This window comes from Leuciscus leuciscus (assembly GCF_965113295.1).
Source record: "Leuciscus leuciscus genome assembly, chromosome: 8".
In the NCBI taxonomy this organism is placed as follows: domain Eukaryota; kingdom Metazoa; phylum Chordata; class Actinopteri; order Cypriniformes; family Leuciscidae; genus Leuciscus; species Leuciscus leuciscus.
The window spans coordinates 41458581-41482161 of record NC_138732.1 but is presented as its reverse complement, the minus strand read 5'-3'; the positions used below and the strand labels follow the sequence as shown (position 1 = coordinate 41482161).

Genomic DNA, 23581 nt, shown 5'->3' with positions numbered 1-23581 from the left:
GCCGTGAAGCCTGCGGCGGGACCGCCAAAGCCTGCAGTGAAGTCTGCAGCGGAACCTGTGAAGCCTGCCGTGAAGCCTGCGGCGGAACCTCCAAAGCCTGCATTGAAGCCTGCGGCTGAACCGCCAAAGCAGCCTGAGTGGGACGGAGACCATGACGGCCACCGCGGTCACGGTCACCATGATGGCCACCGTCATCACGGCCATCACGGTCACCGCGGTCGTGGTCGTGGTCGCGGTCACGGTCACCATGATGGCCAATCTAAGTCATGACGTTGATTTTGCCGAACCTATGCTGCAGTTCTTTTACAGATCAATTCAGTGCTTTATTTGTATGGAATGTTCCCTGTTTATCACCAAATAAATCGTTTAATGAAATATTTTTGCTTGATTGGAGTTTTTGGTAAAAGTATTTCTCTTTCTGTTGACTACATGTGGTTATCCTCTGTGTCGACAGAGAAGTGTTTCATCCTCCATATAGTCAAGGAAGTTGGTTTATCCTCTCTAATCAGGGAAGGTTGTGTTAATGTTATCCTCTGCAATGCCAGAGAAGAGTCATTCTCTGTAAAGTAAGGGAAGATTTATCCTCTGCTCAATCAGGGAAGGTTAACTGCTTTTACAGTTCATGTTAACCCTCTGAGGTCTGAGCTGTTTTCTGGCCCTGGAGGTGTTCTGACATGCTCTGACATTTGTGTTTTTTTCTGTTACTTGTGACATTTTCATGGCTAAAGTCTGATTACACTGTATTCAGCACAAACTCTGCTACAATAATATATCAGCAGCATGTATGTAAAAGTTTGTAGTTTTGAGATAATGACATTTATGCGTGGTTTGTGAAAATACCCAAAAAAATTCTCACTGAAACAAGGCCATGAAACCCATACTGATTATTTCTTCACAAGACTTTTGAAAATTGTATGACGTAGCCTAGAATATTTGCTCCAAAACTATGTGAAAATCACCCTGACTGCTCATTCAGATAAGACAATATATTGATTTTAAATTTCTAAGACGTGTTTTGTGTGAAAAAGCCTTATGCGAAAAGGCGTGATCATCTCATGAATAGGGGAGAGTGGGGTAAAGTGAGACATTTTTTACATTTGTTCCCCTCTAAGCGAGCTAAAATGATATATCAGTCAAATTTACACATTTCCCATTAATTCAGGATGTTTCCTAGCAATGGAAATTATTAGAATGTATTCAGGACGAAGGGCAGTGAAAATATGATTGTTTTTAAAAAAGTGGTCTTGTGTCTCACTTTACCCCAGCTTAGGGGTAAACTGAGACAGACCAGAGAAATCAAGGGGGTAAAGTGAACCAGCTGGGGGTAAACTGATCCACTTACTTTTTCCACTCTGAAACTTCCATAACAACACATGTTGTAACAGTAAGAATCTTGACAGCTAGCTTGACAACCACACATTCCAGAACTAATGTCGGACTAGTAACAGAATCATGACCCACCGGTGCGCATCCAAGTGAAGGTGCAACGCCCTTGGCGTGCTAAGGGTGAAAGGCACACTGGAGGAAATTCCTCCTAAAAAATGTCCAAATTATTGTGATACATTTGGAAAACTCAATGCAGTCAGACCTCCCCTGGCCAGCCCAGGAAGGGTGGCCCGTCCTGAGCCAGATTCGGATTTGTCCGCCACCACTGGAGCTCCGTCTTGAGCAAAGTCGGTCCTAAAACGGACCTTTGGGTCTTTGTGGAGGAGGGACAATGCTCCGCTCAGACAAGGAACATGGACTAGACGTGGTGGTCAGACCGGATGGGGAAACAGCCTGACCCAGCCCAGGGAAAGTGCACTTTGTGCGGGCGAAACTTCCAGTAAATAGGGTCTGGTTTGGACACCCAGTCCCTCGGTGCCAGGGCGTGCACACCGGTGAATGTGCACCGTCCTGGGTGAGCTAGGGGTGAAAGACACACTGGAGGATATTCCTCCTTGTAAAAATGTCCAAAAATATCTTGTATTTGAAGAAGAGCTCCATGCTCGCAGACCTCCCGGGCCAGCCCCAGGGAGGGTGGGTCATCTCCAGTCAAAGTCAGATCCGTACACCTGCTGGCAACCACGGACGCTCGGGGTGTTGTAGAGGAGGGAGACGACACTCTTATCGGACTAGGTAATGGAAAACAGGCGCCTCCGGGTTGCCTGGGGCCCAGGGGAGCACACCCTCTCCTTCGGGCCGTCAAGTCGGGGTGCCCAGTCGGTTGGGGCTTCGGACGCACCCGGGGATGGAGCAGCTTGCTCCTCCCCGATTTGCGCGTTGACCTCGGGAGACTAAGATGGCCCATCTGAAACGGATGTCCGCAAAGATGGCAGCGGGCGCGTCGGGAGGCTTGGATTAGTTGGGGCCCCCCTGGCATGTCTTAAGAGCCAAACTTTGCTCTGCGCCTCCCCCCGCTTTGAAAGCACCCTTCCCGGTTACGGCCTCGATCCAGATGCCTCCTGCCCCTGCCCCCGGTGGATGGTTCCTCATGCGCCCTATGAGTGGCCGTGTTGTCTCGAGCCTAGGCCCGAGTGGAGTGAGACCCGTGTGTAGGGAGCCTGCGCATCGCGGTTCACTGTCCGGGGCTTCTCGGTTGATCCCAAAGGTAAAACATATGCATGTCGAACAGTCGGTCTGGGTAAACGGCGAAGCGACTCCAGGGGGTTGAGACACCCCTGGAGAAAAAGCGGTGGAGGAAGGTCCTCCTCCGAAAACAAAAATGGACAGTGTCCGTGAGGTTGCAGATGGACGAGATTCCCATGCTGACTTTACTCCCTAGCAGGCTCCCAGGGAGAGTGCGAAGCTCCTGTCGGAGCGACCTCGGTCCTAAAACGGACCTTGGGGGTTTTGTCGAGGAGGGGACAAAAGCTCCATTCGGACAAGGTGAGACGGAGAAGGTGCTCCACCTCTTTGCCTAAGCTACTGCACCCCAGGCTACTGATTTTACTTCCCCCCTTCTTTTTTTTCTTTATGAATCTTAGGAGGCTTGACTTGTCAATATTACTCTCTCTTGCAGCTGCTCTTATAGACTTCTTTCCTTCCTTGACCTTAGCGGCTGCACTCTCCATCTCCTCGAGGGCAGTTTTGCCCCAGGTTTTCTTCCTGGTGTATTGCCTTGGCATGATGGCTTTTCTATTATGTTTATGACATTAAAAATAAAACATATGTCATGTAATATTACATTAAAATATGTTTAAGACTAAACTTAACTTGTGCCTCATGTCTCACTTTACCCCACAGCATTTGTCTCACTTTACCCCACCGCCACATTTTAGAAAAAAACGATCTCTCTTAGCAATTCAGGCTTATCTTCAGCTAGCATCATCACATGGTTTTATATGTTGGTAGTTCATCAACATGTATGATATACGTTTTTTTACCTGAATCAATTTGCTTTGGCACAACAGTTGATTAAGTTGAAAGCAAGAAAATTTACTTTTACATGCAAAAAAAATTTTTGGGTGAAAAAAACATGCTTACGACAGCACCATGAGGTCCTCTCCTTCATGGCCAAGGGGAAATGGAAGGGGCTTGAAAACATAATGGTCATATGACCACAATTGTGTTCCATTGCCTAGATATAGGGGGTGTCTCACATTACTGACCTGTAGGATCCATTTTCATTAAATTATATATTTGTCCATTAGGTGGCGTTCTTAAATTGTATATTAAAGGGATACTCCACTTTTTTTGGAAATAGGCTCATTTTACAACTCTGGTGGTACCACTTTTAGCATAGCTTAGCATAGATCATTGAATGGGACAAGACCATTAGCATCTCTCTCAAAAAAATGACCAAAGAGTTTAGATATTTTTCCTATTTAAAACTTGACTCTTCTGTAGTTACATCATGTACTAAGACCGACGGAAAATGAAAAGTTGCGATTTTCTAGGCTGATATGGCTAGGAACTATACTCTCATTCCTGCGTAATAATCAAGAAACTTTGCTGCCGTACCATGAGTTCAGCAGGCGTAATGATATGACGCAGCGCCTGAAAATAGTCCCCAGCTCGGTAGACTATAGGGTTGACTATTTTCAGGCGCTGCGTCATATCATTACGCCATAGAGGCTTGAAATCGATGATCTCCAGAGATGTCGAGAGGGCGTTCAGATGTGCCAAAAACTCTGCAAAATTATAACTTGGTGGTCTGTAGATTACTGCAAGAAGTGCTTGTTTGGGGGCTTGTATCTTCAAAACCAAATATTCCAAGTCAGTAACATTCTGTATATACTGTACATCAGAGGACAAACTTGAAAGCTGTTCTTCACATAAATGGCCACTCCACCACCATTCTTGTTTGCCAAATGTACATAGTTTGTGTAGGATGCATGCCTGTTGCGTTTGTAGATTGTAGATGAGCAGGAACAGCTGAGCCTGACAGGTGTGTTTCAGTGAGGCACAAAACATCAGCCAAGAGAAGCTCATGGTGGCATTTTAAATCATCCATATGACACTCCAGTCCCTAAGTGTTATGATGAATGATTTTAAGAGCTGAATTCAGTTTGGAATCCTGTACAATATGTAGGATGGGCTGGATACTATGAAAATCCGCTTTTGGCATGTTCTCCAAGGAGGCACTTATTTCTGGATTACAGAAGATTTTATTCAGTCAGTAATGTGCAGTCCACTGAGTGATGTTGTTCTGCTGAGTGCAACGTATGCCATGCCTGATTCGAATATGTGCTTCAGAGATACAACAGCGCGATCAGTTGTCATTCCTCGCACTTTATGGATGGTGCATGCTAAAGCAAGCTTCATGGGAAATTGTCTTCGAATGCGATGTTTCTTTCCAGCAGTCACATTATCTAAATGAAGACCAATTAATTTAACCAATCCATCTCGGGTCGGAGCTGTTATTTTGGCCACCTGGCCAAAAGTGCCATTAACCAGTCCATCTTCCACATCAATATTTCTGGTTAGCATCACTCGTGCACCAATAGCAATCTGTAGTGTGTCAATAAGGTCACGACTGTCTCCTTTAAATGGTGCCGCTTGTCTTTTCATTTCTCCTGTTCGGGGATCTTTTTTGTAATCATGTGCATTTATGGTAATGATATTTGAAAAGCGAGCGGATATGGCTTCAGTGTTGTGATTGTCTACCTCTTTATTGGTTGTATAGATGTGCAATGCATCAGCTGGACACTCTTCAGGGAAGGATCTTATGACAGTTTCTAACATGCACCTGTCTGCATCATTCAGCTTCTCGTGCTTCTTTTTTACTCTGTCTGTTGAGCAGCTCAGCGTATGCAAGATCATCTCTCTGTCTCATGATCTGAGTCATAGTTATCATTTGAAAATGATCTGTCCAGAAGTCCAGCACATGGTCCTCATACACACAGAGTGGTTTTGCTCTTCCCACAGGTGGTAATTGATAATAATCTCCCACAGCTAATACAGATAAGCCACCAAAAGGTTTCTTGTTTCCATCATGAGACTTTACGTACAGCCAGTTTCTTTTGTCATAAACACCTTGCCTCTGAACCATTTCTTTGTGCCATTTTTTTACAGTAAGCCTTTCGCTTCCGAGTCTTGTTCAGTTTTTCTGTCTGCTTGATTGTCGATTGTGAATATTGGTGATTTGGAGCTGACAATGGCAATTGATCCTGTGACAGCATGCCATGAGAAGGTTCACTGAATGGTAAATTTTTATATCGGTCTTGATTCTGAGCGACGGTAGTTAGAACGTCCATTTAATCTTGATAAGTCAAGTGGGCTTGATCATTAGTGGATTAGGCTTCATTAATGGTAGTCTCAGATGGTTGTTGAACCGGATCTTGGACATACTGATGTGAGACATTAGCAGACCTCCATTGTTCATTGTTTGACAGAGCTGTGTTCTCAAAAGAGGTGGATGGTTGTACATCACGTTCAAGCATAGGTGTAGGTTTGATTTTGAGATTGGTGGGGACATCCCCGAAAGCTGAGGATCCAGGAAATGAATAGGATAATGCATTAGGTTTATTGCCAGACGTGGTATCTGCAGTGTTATTTATTCTGATAACGCTAAGACCTTAAAGAAAGCTGAAAAGGATTTGAAATTCCTGTAAACGGGAAAGAAATACAGGAATTGTTTGCAGACAAGAGGATTAGATGGAAGTACATCGTGGAGCGCGCCGCTTGGTGGGGTGGCATGTGGGAGCATTTGGTGAGATCGGTTAAGACGTGCCTACGTAAAGTACTGGGGAGGTCAATTTTGAGGAACTCCAAACCCTGATCTGTGAAGTGGAGGCTGTGATAATTCCCGCCCTCTTTCCTACCTGCACACAGATAGCAGTGAACCTTCGCCCCTCACACCTGCTCATTTCCTGACCGGACAAAGGATTACTACCCTTCCTTCCTATCCGTTACATGATTCCAGTTTGTTGAAAACGACTGCCATTCAGCTCAACAAGAGACTACAGTATCAGCAGAGGTTGGGTACTCATTTTTGGAATCGATGGAAGAAGGAGTATTTGATGGAACTTCGTTCTGCACACCATGTGAGTAACACATTTAAACAATCTACATTTAAAATTGGAGATGTTGTATTGATTCATGATTATAAACAACTCAAGCATATGTGGAAGATGGGACGGATTGACGAGACTTTCATGGGAAGAGACGGTAAAATCAGATCATGTGCTGTCCGATTGCCGTCTGGATTTGTGTTTAGGAGACCTGTACAATTACTCTACCCGTTAGAAGTGGATGAACATTGACTAACGACAAGTTCATCGGGCTGGAGTATGTTATGGCTATATTGCATGTCCCTAACAATTGTCGTTGCAGCTTATTTAGCTCTACAAATGGAGACGTCCCCCCAGTCAGTAAAGGGGTCATTATATAGTGTGAAGCACGTTTCCATATATGGACATACCCTGTTGAAGTGGGCGTGGTTCATTGGGGTTCCCCAGGATAAAGGAACCATGGATGCGGAGCGTGTGCGCGCACAAAGAGACTCCCTACTGCCTTTGTTCCCATTCCTCTTTCCCCGCGCAACTTAGAGTTGTATAGTAATAGGCAATAAATTGATTTCATGCATCAAGAAAACTCTTCTCGTCGGAATCTTTCCTTGTACTTAACACCAGGAGCAGCAGCAGCACCAGCACCAGGAGCACCAGCACCAGCACCAGGAGCACCAGCAGCACCAGGAGCATCAGCACCAGGAACACCAGCATCACTAGCACGAAGGCGGCGAGACAGAGAGGACGAGTTTTTGGACTTGATCAGAGAAGACATGCAACTACAGAGGGTGGCAGAGGCGAGGAGAGCACAGGAGAGTAGGAAGAGGATGGACAGGCTGTTTTCTCTTCTTGAGAGAATGAGAATGATATATTCTTGTTGAACTTTTTTCACTTATTTTTTAAAAGGAAAGAAAATCCTGTACATTATTTATTTTTATTCAACTTTAAATGTGTAAATAAAAGAGAATGAATTGGAAACCCACACTGATTCGAGGTATTCGAGGCTCATGTGCCCCGAAATCGCAAGATGTCGAGGTAAACAGTCCACTATAATTTAATTAGATACATATAATTTGGTAGTAAAAACATAGTGTTGCACATTTTATTGGTGCAAAGATGAGTATGATATGTGTAGGCCTATTTTGTACAACATTTGCAACTATTTTCATCACTTAATTAGAAGCATCACAATTTAAAATTTGTGTTTTATGTTAGTTACATAGCGACTACTGAACAGACATGTACATACGTTTTTTATTTTTATTATTATTATTTTTTTATGCAAAGTATTGAAAATATAATAAATAAAAACTCTATAAACACTTGAATTTTTTGCAAGCCTATAAGTGTGTTCAATCGAGTAATCAAAAGTTGAACACTTGGGCCAAATAGAGGAATATGTCATGCAAGTAGACAAGTGGTCAAGTGCAAAGACCGTAAGTGTGGGTATTTGGACAAGGCATTAGTCATAATACTAATTACGGTTATTATTACAACATCTGGTGTGAACGCAGTGCTCCGCTCCTCCAGACCTAATGAAACACACCTGAACAATCTAATCAAGGTCTTCAAGATTAGGCTACTAGAAAGCTACACGCAGGTGAGTTTCATCAGGGTTGGAGTTACCCAGACCTCCTTGGATCTTTAAAAACGCGTTTTCAGAAAATTGTATACAGTGATTCAGCAGCACGTGTTTGCATTGGAGTATTGTGTGCCTCACTGTCGCTACTGACTGATTCAGCGTGTTTTCCAGCAGAGCTCATTGTGAGATCACAGGTCGAGAGGATGACAGCTCGAGTGTACTGCTGGTTGAGTGTTGTTTTATTGTGCCTGTCTGCATGTTTGTGTACAACACACGCCGGAGTCGCAGGTGAGAAGATCTTTTAGCTTCATTACACAGTCTGAAGAAATGCATAAATGAATGCCTTACAAAATATGACTTTTGAACATGTAGCTACAGTATATTTAGTTGCAATAGTAAACTTATGAAAAACATATTAACTGTCCATGTCTCCTATCTGCTTGTATTACACACCTCGCTACTCTTTGTCTTTAAAACTGATTGACAATTTAGTGATAAATGTATTCTTTATGTTTTTTTTTTAAGCAGATAAATATGCATATTTTCAAGTTTGAGACCTATAAAGTTTGAGAAGTGTCTCAAGCCCCCGCCACAAGTGTCTTCTATAATTCTTTTGTCATCCTACTCCATGACAAAAATACCTGAAATTTAGCACATATAGCAGTTTCACAGAATAGCTTTACACAAATATAGATGATAAATATTTAAAATACAATTCACTCTGTAATACTTGATATTCATGATTGGAGAAAGGACAGACTAAAGATGACTCTATATCCCTCCAGTGAAGTCTGCGGCGGAACCTCCAAAGCCTGCTGTGAAGCCTGCCGTGAAGCCTGCCGTGAAGCCTGCGGCGGGACCGCCAAAGCCTGCAGTGAAGTCTGCAGCGGAACCTGTGAAGCCTGCCGTGAAGCCTGCGGCGGAACCTCCAAAGCCTGCAGTGAAGCCTGCGGCTGAACCGCCAAAGCAGCCTGAGTGGGACGGAGACCATGACGGCCACCGCGGTCACGGTCACCATGATGGCCACCGTCATCACGGCCATCACGGTCACCGCGGTCGTGGTCGTGGTCGCGGTCACGGTCACCATGATGGCCAATCTAAGTCATGACGTTGATTTTGCCGAACCTATGCTGCAGTTCTTTTACAGATCAATTCAGTGCTTTATTTGTATGGAATGTTCCCTGTTTATCACCAAATAAATCGTTTAATGAAATATTTTTGCTTGATTGGAGTTTTTGGTAAAAGTATTTCTCTTTCTGTTGACTACATGTGGTTATCCTCTGTGTCGACAGAGAAGTGTTTCATCCTCCATATAGTCAAGGAAGTTGGTTTATCCTCTCTAATCAGGGAAGGTTGTGTTAATGTTATCCTCTGCAATGCCAGAGAAGAGTCATTCTCTGTAAAGTAAGGGAAGATTTATCCTCTGCTCAATCAGGGAAGGTTAACTGCTTTTACAGTTCATGTTAACCCTCTGAGGTCTGAGCTGTTTTCTGGCCCTGGAGGTGTTCTGACATGCTCTGACATTTGTGTTTTTTTCTGTTACTTGTGACATTTTCATGGCTAAAGTCTGATTACACTGTATTCAGCACAAACTCTGCTACAATAATATATCAGCAGCATGTATGTAAAAGTTTGTAGTTTTGAGATAATGACATTTATGCGTGGTTTGTGAAAATACCCAAAAAAATTCTCACTGAAACAAGGCCATGAAACCCATACTGATTATTTCTTCACAAGACTTTTGAAAATTGTATGACGTAGCCTAGAATATTTGCTCCAAAACTATGTGAAAATCACCCTGACTGCTCATTCAGATAAGACAATATATTGATTTTAAATTTCTAAGACGTGTTTTGTGTGAAAAAGCCTTATGCGAAAAGGCGTGATCATCTCATGAATAGGCTATGTAAGCCTTCAACACCTGAGAAAGACAAAGACACTCCCCTAACTGCCCTATTAGGAGCGATCAGGCCCTGTCATTCAGAGCAACCTTGCACAAAGAATGAGATTTAAAAAAGAATGGCTTTTAGATTGTTTGGATTTATTTACAACACAACATAATCCAAAAATACACAACAAATGACAAAAGAGCACATTGAAAACAATGATCCAAAGACAGAGACCTTTGTGCCATTCCTAAAAACATTGTACATACCTTTCATTTCCAAGGTGTTTGATTTTCACTTTACCATGTTCATGTACAGAGACTCATGTGAATGTTGAAGTCAGCAGGACTCAGTTGCATCTGGTCCCTGAAAGAAAAAGAAAAAAAAAGAAAGAACTGTGAACATACTGATATCAAGAGAAACTATAGGGCTGCACGATTTTGGGAATAGATTTTAGATTTTTCTGGTTAAAATTTCTTTTTAAAATTCACAGAATACACACACACACACACACACACACACACACGTTTCCAACAATATATAATGAACACCAGGTTTGTTGTGCCTTGTAGGCATAGGCTACGCAGTGCTGCATAAAATAATAACAATAAATTAAATCTTCCAAAAGATTTCAAGAACAACTACGCTAGAGAAAAATGTATTGATTATCATATGTTACTTCAAATGTTTCCATTCGTTATGATGATATGAAATGAGATAATAGTAAAAACATAAAGCCTAATGTTTGGTGCATTTTTCCTTTCAAACGCAATCGCGCTCCAAAATATGATACATTCAAACACACAGCGCGCTCCAAAATATGAAACATTCAAACGCACAGCGCGCTCCAAAATATGATACATTCAAACGCACAGCGCGCTCCAAAATATGATACATTCAAACGCACAGCGCACTCCAAAATATGAAACATTCAAACGCACAGCGCGCTCCACAATATGATACATTCAAACGCACAGCGCGCTCCAAAATATGATACATTCAAACGCAATCGCGCTCCAAAATATGATACATTCAAACGCACAGCGCGCTCCAAAATAGGATACACTCAAACGCGCTCGCGCTCCAAAATATGATACATTCAAACCCACAGCGCGCTCCAAAATATTAAACATTATGGTTATACATATCTATGTTTGAGCAGATATCCACAAACAGTATTTAACAGTAAACACGGGTCTAAATAGTATAATATTCACCATATATCTAGCAACAGTTCAACTGCAATGTGAAGTTTATGCAACAATACCATAAACTAATAAGTAAGAATTTCTTACCTTACATTTTTCTTGTCTTCAAATCGCGTTCTTCTTCTTCTTAGGTAAATCCAATGTAAGCTCAGACGTGTCTTCCAAACTCGACGAAAAGCAGAGACTTGTGAAGTTTTTTGGTGTTTTGTGTTTGAGGTAACGAGGGCGTTCGCGTTGCATGTGGAGATTTGCATGTGAATCACTTTTGCGCGAGTGGGCGTGTCGAATTAAAAAGTAATTAGCAAGCGTTTGAGATACTGGACATCCTGTTGGTTTTATACAAATTACTTAAACAGAGAATATTTGTTTTCAGTTTGAATCCGATCATTTAAAAGTACACACTTAAATGTGTATAAAGGTATATGGCTCATAAATGTGTGAGAAGTATTCGCTGAGTTTTGTTTCAGTTTATAGACGTGCTCAAGAAAAAAAAGTTCACCGCGACGGAGAGGCAGAACGCACACCCTGTTTATTTTCTTTATTTTACAAAAGCACAATGTTTTGATTTGATTGTAAGTGGACACATACAAAAGTAGAAATATCACAGATTATTTTTTTATATTTCTTTTTTCTGTATAACCATAAATGACAGAGTAATTTAAGTTTATGTTGCTGCTATGTGAAAAAAATCCAGCAAAACGCGTCGGCGCGTTTCTCGACCTCAGAGGGTTAAGGTGTTTTATCCTCTGTCAGGAAAACATCACAAAGGTTAAAAGAAATGCTATGTTAATCTCCAACAACTGAAAAATCAAGTGAAAAGAAGACCTGGGGCCTCATTTATAAAACTGTGCGTCGGATCCTTACTAAAAATCTACGTACGCACAAAAGCCAAAAATAGCGTACGCAAAAAAAATTCAGATTCAGACCATGCGTACGCACACCTGCACGCAATTTTCACTTTATAATCACAGCCTACCTGATAATTTGCGCACGCAAAAAAAAATCATTTACCGCCCTTTATCCGCCCACATTCAACCATATATAGACAATGCAAATTACCTCATTGGCCATGCATATTAAAAGGAGCAAGGAAATTTGTGTTTTTTAAAAACAAAATCATGGCAGCAATGGAGAGCAAGGGCAAGAAGCGAAATTTCTCTGAGGCAGAAATAGAGGTTCTTGTGAGTGAGGTGGATGAAAGGAAGGCTATTTTGTTTGGTGGCCACAGCAGTGGAAATACCAATAAAAAAATTTATTTAGAGTGGCAACACATCACTGCTGCGGTAAACGCAGTTGCTTCGGCAAACAGGACGGTTCCAGATGTAAAAAAGAAGTGGTCCGATCTTAAGGTGGGAGCAAAGAAACGGCTTGCCTCTCACCGACAGAGTGTGTGTGCGACTGGTGGGGGCAAAGGCGCCCCCGATTTGTCCCCAATGGAGACCCGAATGGCCTCGATTCTCGGCCAAACCAGTGTGTGTGGCATTGTGTCTGAGAGGGAGGGAGACACAGATGTGCTGGATACAGGGGAACCAGGTAAAGAACTTTATTGCTTGTGTGCTCAATTAAACAAAATAAATTACACAATTGGTTTAGTCCTTATTCTTGCAGAGTCTGCGGGAGCCCAGTGTGACGAAACTCCCAGCGCAGAGTCTGCAGGGGCTATGGAGTTTCCCGAGGTCCCCAGCACAAGTGCGTCCCGACCGTATGGCACGGCTGGAAGTGGCCGGGTGCTGACTGAGGCTGTTCTGCAGACACAGAGAGACACCATTAATGCAATTACTGTAATCGCAGATGAGCTTAAGCAAATAAGGGTTGTGCTGGGTGACATTGCATCTACATTAAAAGATCTTGTTAAAAAATGAACCTTTGCACTGTTGTTCTTCACAAATGGCGCATTACTTCCTGACGGAGCCTTGCTCCCTGATGATGTCCTTGTTGTTGGGGAGGGGGGTGTGGGTCAGGCTCTTCATGCTGGTGTTGTGGTAGGTCGGGAGGAACAGGGATACCATTCATCAGTGCAATGTTGTGTAAAATAGCGCACACCATGATGATCTGGCATACTTTTTTTGGTTGATATAAAAGTCTACCACCCGAAGCATCAAGGCAACGCCATCTACACTTGAGGAGGCCAATGGCTCTCTCAACTACTGAGCGCGCACGAGCGTGGGTATCATTAAAGCGCACTTCTTCTGCGCTCTGAGGGTTTGAGAATGGGGTGAGTAGCCAGCGCCTGAGCGGGTAACCGCTGTCACCTGTAAAGTATAACAGATTATTTGTACAATAGGCTTTAACTGTTACAGATGGTGGACAACCAGAATGAGACTTTTACCGCCGCCGTTCCCGCGGCGGCAAAATTGGGATGTGTATTTGCAGCCTTTTACCGCTGAGTGGCGCTGTAATCACAGACTTTGAAAAGTGTCAGTTTATTCTCTTAATGACGTAATCTGCAGCGGCAGTAATCTGATTTGAGGTCACAGATAAATTTAAGATAAATCTTGTGGTTAAACGAATTCAAATTCATTCAATTAAAAAAAAGTAGACACACGTTAACATTGTGTGCCCAGTTTTTCTATAATTTAGAAAGGCTATGTCAATAGGTTACTTGTCATTTACTTCGTGTTATTTTAATGTGTTTGTAGATTTATTAACTGAAACATAACAGTGAAATAAATTAAAATAATTTACCGTAAAATTAAAACATTTTCAGGACTTGCAGTTAGGCTACTAACCGATGTTAGTCGGTTTAAGCATTCTTTGTTATATTCAGAATTAAATAGGCTTACTTGTTGTTATGATTATCAATTGAATTCTTTAATAAATAATCAACCACAATGCCTATTACTGCCGCAGCAAAAATAAACCAGTCGAATTTCAAAGTCGTTCGCGAAATGACAATAGGCTATACCGGGTGGCGCAAGTGACAGGGCAAAACAGCAGCAACTGCGGCATTTTAAAAGATAAGTTTCCTATCTGTTTATAATATATATATATATATATATATATATATATATATATATATATATATATATATATATATATATATATATATATATATCATTATTTGAACAAAAATGAGACTGATTGAATATGTAAAAATATAAATCTGCTAAATTATTTTTTTGTGTGTGTGTGAATCATTCACGAGATTGAGATGACTGACAGTTATACCCGGCCATAGCAACGGAAGACATTTTTCAAAACAGATCGAACAAATCAGAAAAATACTTTCAATACAGTATTGCTTTCAATTAAAAAATAAACAATGAAAATGTAAAAGAAAATTAATTAAGTTTGAAAACCCATCGCACATTTCAAGGTAGGCTATGAATAAAGTTTCGGGACAGTTTATTTATTTAAACAGGGTTGCATCGATAGTTTATTCCCTTTGTGATGCAAAATAAGAAACACAGAATCTTATTCTTGCAACATTTTAAATTTCTATTGTCAAAGAAATTGCAGCTAAATTAAAAAATTAAAAAGGTACAAAACGAAAAAAGTTCAAAGCAACATAAATTAAGAACAGGCGTTTTTCTTTGCCTCTCTCGCGCTGGATATTTTTTTAGTAAGTTTGGTCTCCCTCACTGCGCGCGGCGGGTCTTTCTCGAAATTAAGCATTTCAGCGTAAAAAAACACCATACAGCTGATAATACATATGTCGCTGTGTGTCATCCACACAAATCACGAAGAAAAAACTGTAACAAATAGCTTTTGTTCCTTCAAAGATACAACATGCCTTGCTGAATTCACCTTACAATAAAACGAGGTGGGTCGCGAATTAAAGAGCTGCTAAATTGAAATTGTTTGTGGAAAACCTTTAAATACAATCAATAAAACTACAATATAAAATTGTATAAGATATAGGGCCTACTGTACATAGGCTATGGACTTTTGGAGATTTGGAGATTAATCCTTAGAATTTTGCCTTTGCCTGCTCATCAGGGGTGCGTTTCCCGTACAACTATATAGCTCGCTGCTTAACTACCATAGTACGATGCATCGTTGGAGAAATCAACTAGCTAGTCACGACTGTTTCCCGAAACCGTCTGTCGCAAAGTATCGTTCAACCACGTTGGTTTATGACGTCTCGCACGTGGTGGACTAATAACTTATTTTAATTAATCTGTTTGAGATCGAATTAACGCTAGATTTTGTCATATAAGTTACAGACATGGCATCTGAAGACCATTTCTATTTTTTCTCAGTTATTTTGCTTTATTACCAGACTCAATATTTGGCTCGTTCTTACATAGTAGAGCACGTTCGCACATGCGCAGTCTTCAAAAACGGTGCTTTAAATCTCTTGACAAACTAAAAGACATAAATTACATTTGTATGTATTCTAAATAAATAACACGGGTTGTACTGAATGTCAGCTTGCTTATTTTGCTAAAGATAAGGATTTATTCAGTCTACATCTAATGTAAACTAGAAACTATGCTTTTAACGACAGCTCGAGAGCTGTCGTTCCAACCACACAAGTTTGCGATGATGTTTGCGAACGTTCGTTTGAACGATGGTTTCGGGAAACACCAAATCGTTGAACTATGCTGATAACGACGGAACTTGCGACCATAGTTGGCTAACGATGCTTTCGGGAAACGCACCCCAGGCTGGCTCCTACACTCTCCATATGAAAGACGGAACATTAACACCTCTGTCCTGCACCCCCACGATAAAGCAACTATTGCCTTCTCCAAACCCCCCACAGGCTAGCTGAGTTTGCAAAACAAAACAAAGAGTTTGCCACTCGTCGTGGTGTGCCAAAACACTTAATTATAAACTTCAATATTTTATTCAAAACAATCTCAAAACGCTTTGTGACATTTTGAAAAGCCGTGGATGCATTACTGCCACTGGAACCATGAAAGCAACAGAATACTGGTTCTGATTTTATTGTTTGTTGTTTAAACGTCATATATATATATATATATATATATATATATATATATATATATATATATATATATATATATATATATATTTAACAGAACTGCTTTTGAAATTACGATTGGAATTATTATAGGCTACAGAAGTAAAGTCATGTATAATATTTGTTCCTTAGTGTAAAATGGAAATGCATGGTGATTTTATTTTGTAAATAGGCTATAAGCAAAAAACTATGTTTTAGAACTATAGACAAATCTCTCTGCATCAACAATAGACTATAAAATGCATTAATAGGCTAATATAAAAATATCAGTAGTCTAAGTTAGTTCGGGATTCGAACCCGTGTCATCTAAATGATCGTAACGTAAGTTCAACCACTCTGCCACGATTCACACGTTCCGATATGGCCTAACGTTCCAGTGTGTGTTCGCTCACACGAGCGAGAAGCGCCGCCGCGTTTGTCGAACACTAATTCAACATGCTAGAATAAAACCTGGCTTTAGAACAATGCATAGCGCCACTCGTCGTGGTGTGCCAAAAAATTTAAAAAATTTTTGTTTCATTTATTTCAGTGTTAATGTTTGAGTTAAAAAAATCCTCTACAGATTAAATTAACACAAAGTCGGCTATAAGAATCCTTTATAGGCTACGAAAAAAGCAAAGGGCTTACAGTCTTAACATTTAGGCTACTTTGCTTAAATTCGATACATTTATTTTCAGTAGGGCCTAATACATTTGTAGGGATGTAATTTCAGTATGCTTTACCAACGCTATGTATTCAATTAAAGTTCCAAGAGGTCTGGTCTCTATATTTCCTTCCCAGCTGACACTAATATGCAAGTGCACAGCAAAAATCACAACTTGTGCTTGCTGCGAACGCAAGTTATTTAAGGTGTCTCAACTGTACACAGTCTACCCTACAGTGTGAATTCGTTACAAGGTTTCATTTAATTAAATTAATGTGCAGCAATTTGTACAAATAGAGTCTATAGGCCTACTATACTGTTGTAGCCATTAAATAATCTCATTTAGTATCATATTTGTTAAAATATTATAATGTTACTTTTTTCCATCTATGTTGAATATGAAAAGTGAACAGCACGAGTAAGATAGGATGCATTATATCGAGAGATGGATATGGAGTGGGTCAGACATGATTTTGACCACTTCATTAAGTTTTGTTTAGTAGAAAACCTTTCTTTAAAGTGAATTTCGTTTTCTATAAATTGTATCTTAATTTTTATAAATTTTTCATCAACCAATTGCTGGATTTAAGAGATAAGTAAGAGAAGCAAATATAACAGACACTAATCATGGAGGCGCCCGCGCGGTCACTTGCATTGCACGTCAGCTGGAGCGCATCTCATCCTCCTAACTTAACGAAACTCAGCGTATGCCTCACACAGACATGATAAATACATCAAATACACAAAGCTTGAAATGTCTTCAAACGAAATAATTCAAAACGAAAAGAAAAAGGCTACTCTCTGATTATGTCTTTACGTGCATTTCTCTCTAGGTGCGTTCACTACAAATATGGCGATCGTCAACTTCATCTTTGCAGTCGACACTGTCAGAAAACACTAGTTTATTGATAAAAATCAATGCACGCATCACCGGATTTACAAATACACATCTTGCTTGTTGCACGCACATATTATGTCGAAAAAACGAAATATTATGTTGAAATAACATTATTATTAATAATACATCTTTTAGAATATTTGATTAAATGCTGCTTGTTCAATTTAATAAAATTAAAACTTTAATTGTGATAATTAAAATAATTGAAAATTAAATATTTAGTGGCCAAGTTTTGCTAATTTATTATATAGGCTATTATATGCCTATTGCCTATATTAAGTCATATTAAGACAAGGCATATATTAAGTTATTTTAGCTGTTATGAGAAAAAAAATCTAACGAAATCTAAAATCTAAAAAAAATTCTAACGCCAATTCAACATGCCAGAATAAAACCTGATTTTTTAACAATGTGTAACGCCACTCGGCCTGGTGTGCCAAAACACTACATTTTAAACTTCAATTTTTAATTCAAAACAATCTCAAAACGCGTTGTGACATTTTTTTAAGCAGTAGCCTAGCCTATATAAGGGCATTGAAACCAGGATCTTAACTAAAACGCGTTCCGCGTAATCTCTCAAAAATTATGCCACACTACTCCATGTATTTTTTTTTTAAGGACTGCTTTTGAAATCACTATAAATTACTATGCAATTGTATCGCTCACGAGAGCTCTTCATTTATCTAATTCCTCAATAGAATAGTAAAAATATTCAGCGTCATTGCTGCTAATATTGTCTCTATTTTTAACTTTTGATTCTATTTTTTCAGTTCTAAAATTGATTCTATCTTTGGTTCTATTCTGTTGTAGCCTAATAGGCCTATTTATATATATGAACAATATGCCTATTAGGCTTAGGGTTTTATATTTAACCCACTTACATTTTAAAATACGGCAATTGCTGCTGTTTTGCACAATGTCCCTTTGCGCCACCTGGCGGTCATTTCGGGAACGACTTTGAAATGCGGCTGGTTTATTTTTGCCGCGGTGATTTCGCCGCGGCAGCTGGCGCGGCGGTAATAGGCATTCTGGTTGTCCACCATCTGTATGTAAAAACAATTATATGCATTTACTTACCCAGAAGCCAGCCATCGCGAACGGCACCTGCCCTAAGTCAATTCCCTACACTGCTATGCGCTAGAATAAAAGAGTCATGTGTAGAACCAGGCCATCGTGCCACAACATTCATTAGAGTCAAGTTGGCGTCACATATAATTTGCACATTTATTGAATGCACATGTTTGCGATTCACATAAATGAATTCATCTACATATGGAGCCCTTATAGCAATATGAGTGCAGTCGATTGCGCCGATTACATTTGGGAAACCGGACATTGCTGCAAATTGCCTTTTGATATTGGCCTGTTCTCCAACAGTGAAAGGAAACTTTATGTATCGATTCGTCATATGAATAATCCCTTTCAAAACTGCAGGCATTAATGAGCTTAGGGATGGCTGTGAAATCCCAGACCTATGACAAATTAATAGGAATGTTAAAATCAATAAGGTTTTGCTTAAAAAAAAAAGTACACTTAGTTACCTGTCGCCTATTTCCCGCTGATATGTCCCGGTTGCCAAAAATCCTAAAACTGAAAGTACTTTGGTACCGGGATGGCGCGGTTCCGTGTTGTTGGTCTTTGTAATGCTGGGCCAAGTTCAGCACACAGATCCAAGAGCATGGCTCTAGGAAATCTAAAGCGGCTTATTAGCCACTCATCATCATGGGCTAGGAAATCCTCACGGTCCCTGAATACTCTTTCCCTCCGAAGTCTGCCATTGGCATAGTCTTCCAGCAGTGCCAGCGCATCCATCATACAATATGCACTTAAGTGTTGCTGCAGTAGGCTATTTATGTTTTCAGCGATCAGATTTAATCATTTACACCTTATCACATTAATCACATAATGAGTGATAGGCCTACATCCATTTAAGAATGGAAGTGAAAGAAATTTAATTTACGTACTTTCAGCATATAGTTCCTTTTATGTCTTTAAACTAAACATGCATGTATGTATCTTTAGGACCCATAATGGTGATTTAATGTTATTTGTATTTTTTGTTGTAACCGGGACCTATGAGCAACTTGTAAATTTTGTAAATATTTAAATATGTCAAAGTAAATTTTGCCATTTTGCAAAGGGTTAATTCCCTTTATCCGCAGTCAGTTCCTCAACTCACCATCAGTGTCGCCAAACTGCTTTGTCTTCAAAATGTGCGTACGCATGGGTCAGAGTTTGCGTGTAGGTGCGCATATTTTCACGTCAAGTTTTTCTTTATAAATCCCACCTTTTGCGCAGGAACATGCGTACGCATGTTTTCAGCCCCGTTTTGTGCGTACGCAAGCTTTATAAATGAGGCCCCTGGTCTTTTCAGCTTCCCACTATAAATTGCTCTTTTTCTGCACTAAACTAGTGAATTTTGCCGAGATGATTGTCAAGATGTTATAGAATAATTTAATAAAAACCCAATTTTGACAACTGACATTGGATCTATTTTTAGATCTTACTGAAAACGTACCAGCGTGACATCTGACGGGTTTTCCCAGATCGCATCACATATCGTATGCTGGTGTGGTATGGAGGCAGCTGATAAAAAGGCTTTGTAGAGAGTACTAAAGAGCGCACAGAACATTACAAATCAACAGCTACCTGCCCTGGATGACATTTTCACCTCTCGTTGTCTGCAGAAAACACAACATTCTGAAGGACCCGTATCACCCAGCCCATCATTTATTTGAACTACTGCCATCCGGAAAACACTACAGGTCTATCAAATCATGCACAACGAGATTCATGAACCGCTTCTATTCCAAAGCTATAATTAACTATGAACTGAAAACACATCCCCAAAATCACCACAACACATTCTTGACATACAAGACAATTTATGTGAAATAACACTATGAGCACTTTATTTATTAATAACTGTATACATTGGAAAGTCGCGCGGGGTCTCAAACGCTTCACTCCCTTCATAAAACGGCATATAAGAGGGTGCCGTCCCACTGAAACTCCTTCGAAGCCTACATGACAAGCCGAAATAGCAACCAGGTAAAGTTTAATAATAGAAAACGCTCTCCCATTGTTCATCAAGCTTAGCAAAAAGCAGAGTACATCACTCACCGCGCACTGAACAGTAATGACTCCTTTACGAGTACACCGGTCCTCAAACAAACGCAATTTAAGGCCATAGAGTTGATGGGGCTCTAGCGCTTTGGATAGTGTTTATAACTTTCTGCGGAAGCCCAAAAGTGTTTAAATTGAACCCTTCACGGGCGTAGACACAACGATCGACTTGTTCCGGGTGTGGGTAAAATATTTGCCAGTGCAGTGTGTCTGACAGTGCAGGTCCAGCTGGACAATCTCTGCCAGCCACAGCCTCCCCGGCCAACGAGGGGCTATCAGAAGGATAGATCATTCGTTTTCTCTAACTCTGTCCAGGGTGGGAGAAATTAGACTCAGCAGTGGGAATGCAGTAGAAGAGTAAAAAATGTGTACACTTCGCTCTGAAAGGAAAAACTGATATATTTCCCAGTGCGCTGGGTAGATGCTTATATTAAAGTAAGCATCCTTGAGATCGCCCCTGCAGATTGTGCGAGCGAGAGCTTTGTACGCACTAAGGCAAGGCAAGGCAAGGCAAGTTTATTTATATAGCACATTTCATACACAATGGCAATTCAAAGTGCTTTACATAGAAGAAATTAAAATAATGAAAAGAAATAAGAATAATTCAAACAGTTTAGAAAAATAAAATAAAATACAGTACTTTTAAAAAAAATAAAAAAATAAAAAAATAAAAGAATATTATTATAGATCTTTCCTTCAAAGGAATCCCTTAAGACTTAAATCTTTCAACCTTCTTTTAACCTTCAATCTTCTTACGACTTCCATCTATCAACTTTCCTTTAACTTTCTTTTCTCCCTCATTTACTCACACGTTCTTTTCACTTTCTGTAGCACTGCGTTCACATTCTTTCTCAGACGAAAACTTTAATATCGTCATTTAAATACTGTTCTACTTTCAGACCCACATTAATACACGTCACTTTCACATTATCACCTTCTGAGTGGGCATTTACAGTTACGGGCTAAATGCCCTGCTGACATAGGAGAAATTAAAATAATTAAAAGAAATAAGAATAATTAAAACAGTTTAGAAAAATAGAATAAAAATACAGTACAGTAAAAACAGTCGGACGAACAGCGGCACAGTGCTCATTCAGTAAATGCATAGCTAAACAGAAGTGTTTTGAGTCTGGATTTGAATGTGACCACTGTAGGAGCACATCTGATCTCTTCTGGAAGCTGGTTCCAGCTGTGGCTGGCATAATAGCTAAAAGCAGACTCACCATGTTTAGAGTGAACCCTTGGTATTTCTAGCTGATATGATCCTAATGATCTGAGTGATCTGTTGGGTTATAATTCAGTGAGCATATCTGCAATGTATTGAGGTCCTAGGCCATTGAATGATTTATATACCAGTAATAATACTTTAAAATCAATCCTAAATCTAACTGGGAGCCAGTGTAAAGACCTGAGGACTGGTGTGATATGTTCATATTTTCTGGTTCTGCTCAGAATCCTAGCGGCAGCGTTCTGTATGAGCTGCAACTGTCTTATGGTCTTTTTGGGAAGGCCAGTGAGGAGTCCATTACAATAATCCACCCTGCTGGTGATGAAAGCATGCACAAGTTTCTCTAAGTCTTGTCTGGAAACAAAGCATCTAATTCTTGCAATATTTTTCAGATGATAGTATGCTGATTTAGTTATTGCTTTGACATGACTACTGAAACTAAGGTCTGACTCTAGTGTCACACCAAGATTCCTGACTTGATGTTTAGTTGTTTGACCCCTAGAGTGAAGGTATGCGTTCACTTTGAGAACTTCATCTTTGTTTCCAAACGCAATAACTTCAGTTTTGTCTTTGTTTAATTGAAGAAAGTTTTGACACATCCAACTGTTGACTTCATCAATGCATTGGCACAAGGAGTCAATGGGGCTGTAATCATTAGGCGATAGGGCTAAGTACAGCTGTGTGTCGTCTGCATAGCTGTGGTAAGCAATTTGGTTATTTGTCATTATTTGGCTCATTGGGAGCATATACAGGTTGAACAGGAGTGGTGCAAGGATTGAGCCTTGAGGGACTCCGCATGTCATGGATGTCCACTCAGACTTATGGTCTCCTATACTAACATAATAACCTCTCCCATCTAAGTATGACCTGAACCATTTTAGGACTATCCCAGAAAGCCCCACCCAGTTTTCCAGCCTGTCAAGAAGTATGTTATGATCGACAGTGTCAAATGCAGCACTAAGGTCGAGTAATACCAGCACTGATAATTTTCCTGAATCAGTATTTAAGCGAATATCGTTTATTATCTTTATGAGCGCTGTCTCTGTGCTGTCTGCTGTGGTGCGGTCGGAAAATTGTCAAAGTATCCATTCGAGCTTAAGAATTTGTTCAGCTGATTGAAGAAAACTTTTTCAATGAGCTTGCCTATGAAAGGAAGATTTGAGATCGGTCTATAGTTGCTTAATATGGTCTTATCCAGATTGCTCTTTTTCAGGAGGGGCTTGACAACTGCAGTTTTCAGGGAGTTTGGAAAACTCCCAGAGAGAAGTGAGGCATTTACCACTTCTAGAAGATCTGCTTCTAAACTGTTTAGCACACTTTTGAAAAAAGATGTGGGAAGTGTGTCAAGAGCGCATGTTGATGTTTTGAGGTGTTGTACGGTTTCTTCCAAAATTTTGCCATCAATTTCTTTGAAGTCAGACATAGTTACTACTTTCTCAGGTGGTCTGATCTGTCTGACCTCAGTTCAACTCAAGGATGTGCTGATCACCTTTCTGATATTATTGATTTTTTCAGAGAAGAAAGAAGCAAACTCACTGCACTTGCTGTTTGAGAGCATTTCACTAGGAATCTGGCTTGGGGGGTTTGTCAGTCTCTCTACAGTAGCAAAAAGAGTGCGTGTGTTGTTTAACCCTTTATGACCTGCCATA

General features: G+C 40.3%; 1 long non-coding RNA gene across 1 annotated transcript in view; it reads right to left on the bottom strand.

The window, feature by feature from the left end:
- The window catches only part of LOC309505166, a 172453-nt gene extending 156675 nt beyond the window's left edge, over positions 1-15778 (bottom strand). The window contains exon 1 of the long non-coding RNA XR_014208345.1: positions 15729-15778. This is a non-coding gene — a long non-coding RNA (uncharacterized lncRNA). The remainder of the gene's footprint in view (positions 1-15728) is intronic.
- Between the last annotated feature and the right edge of the window lie 7803 nt (positions 15779-23581).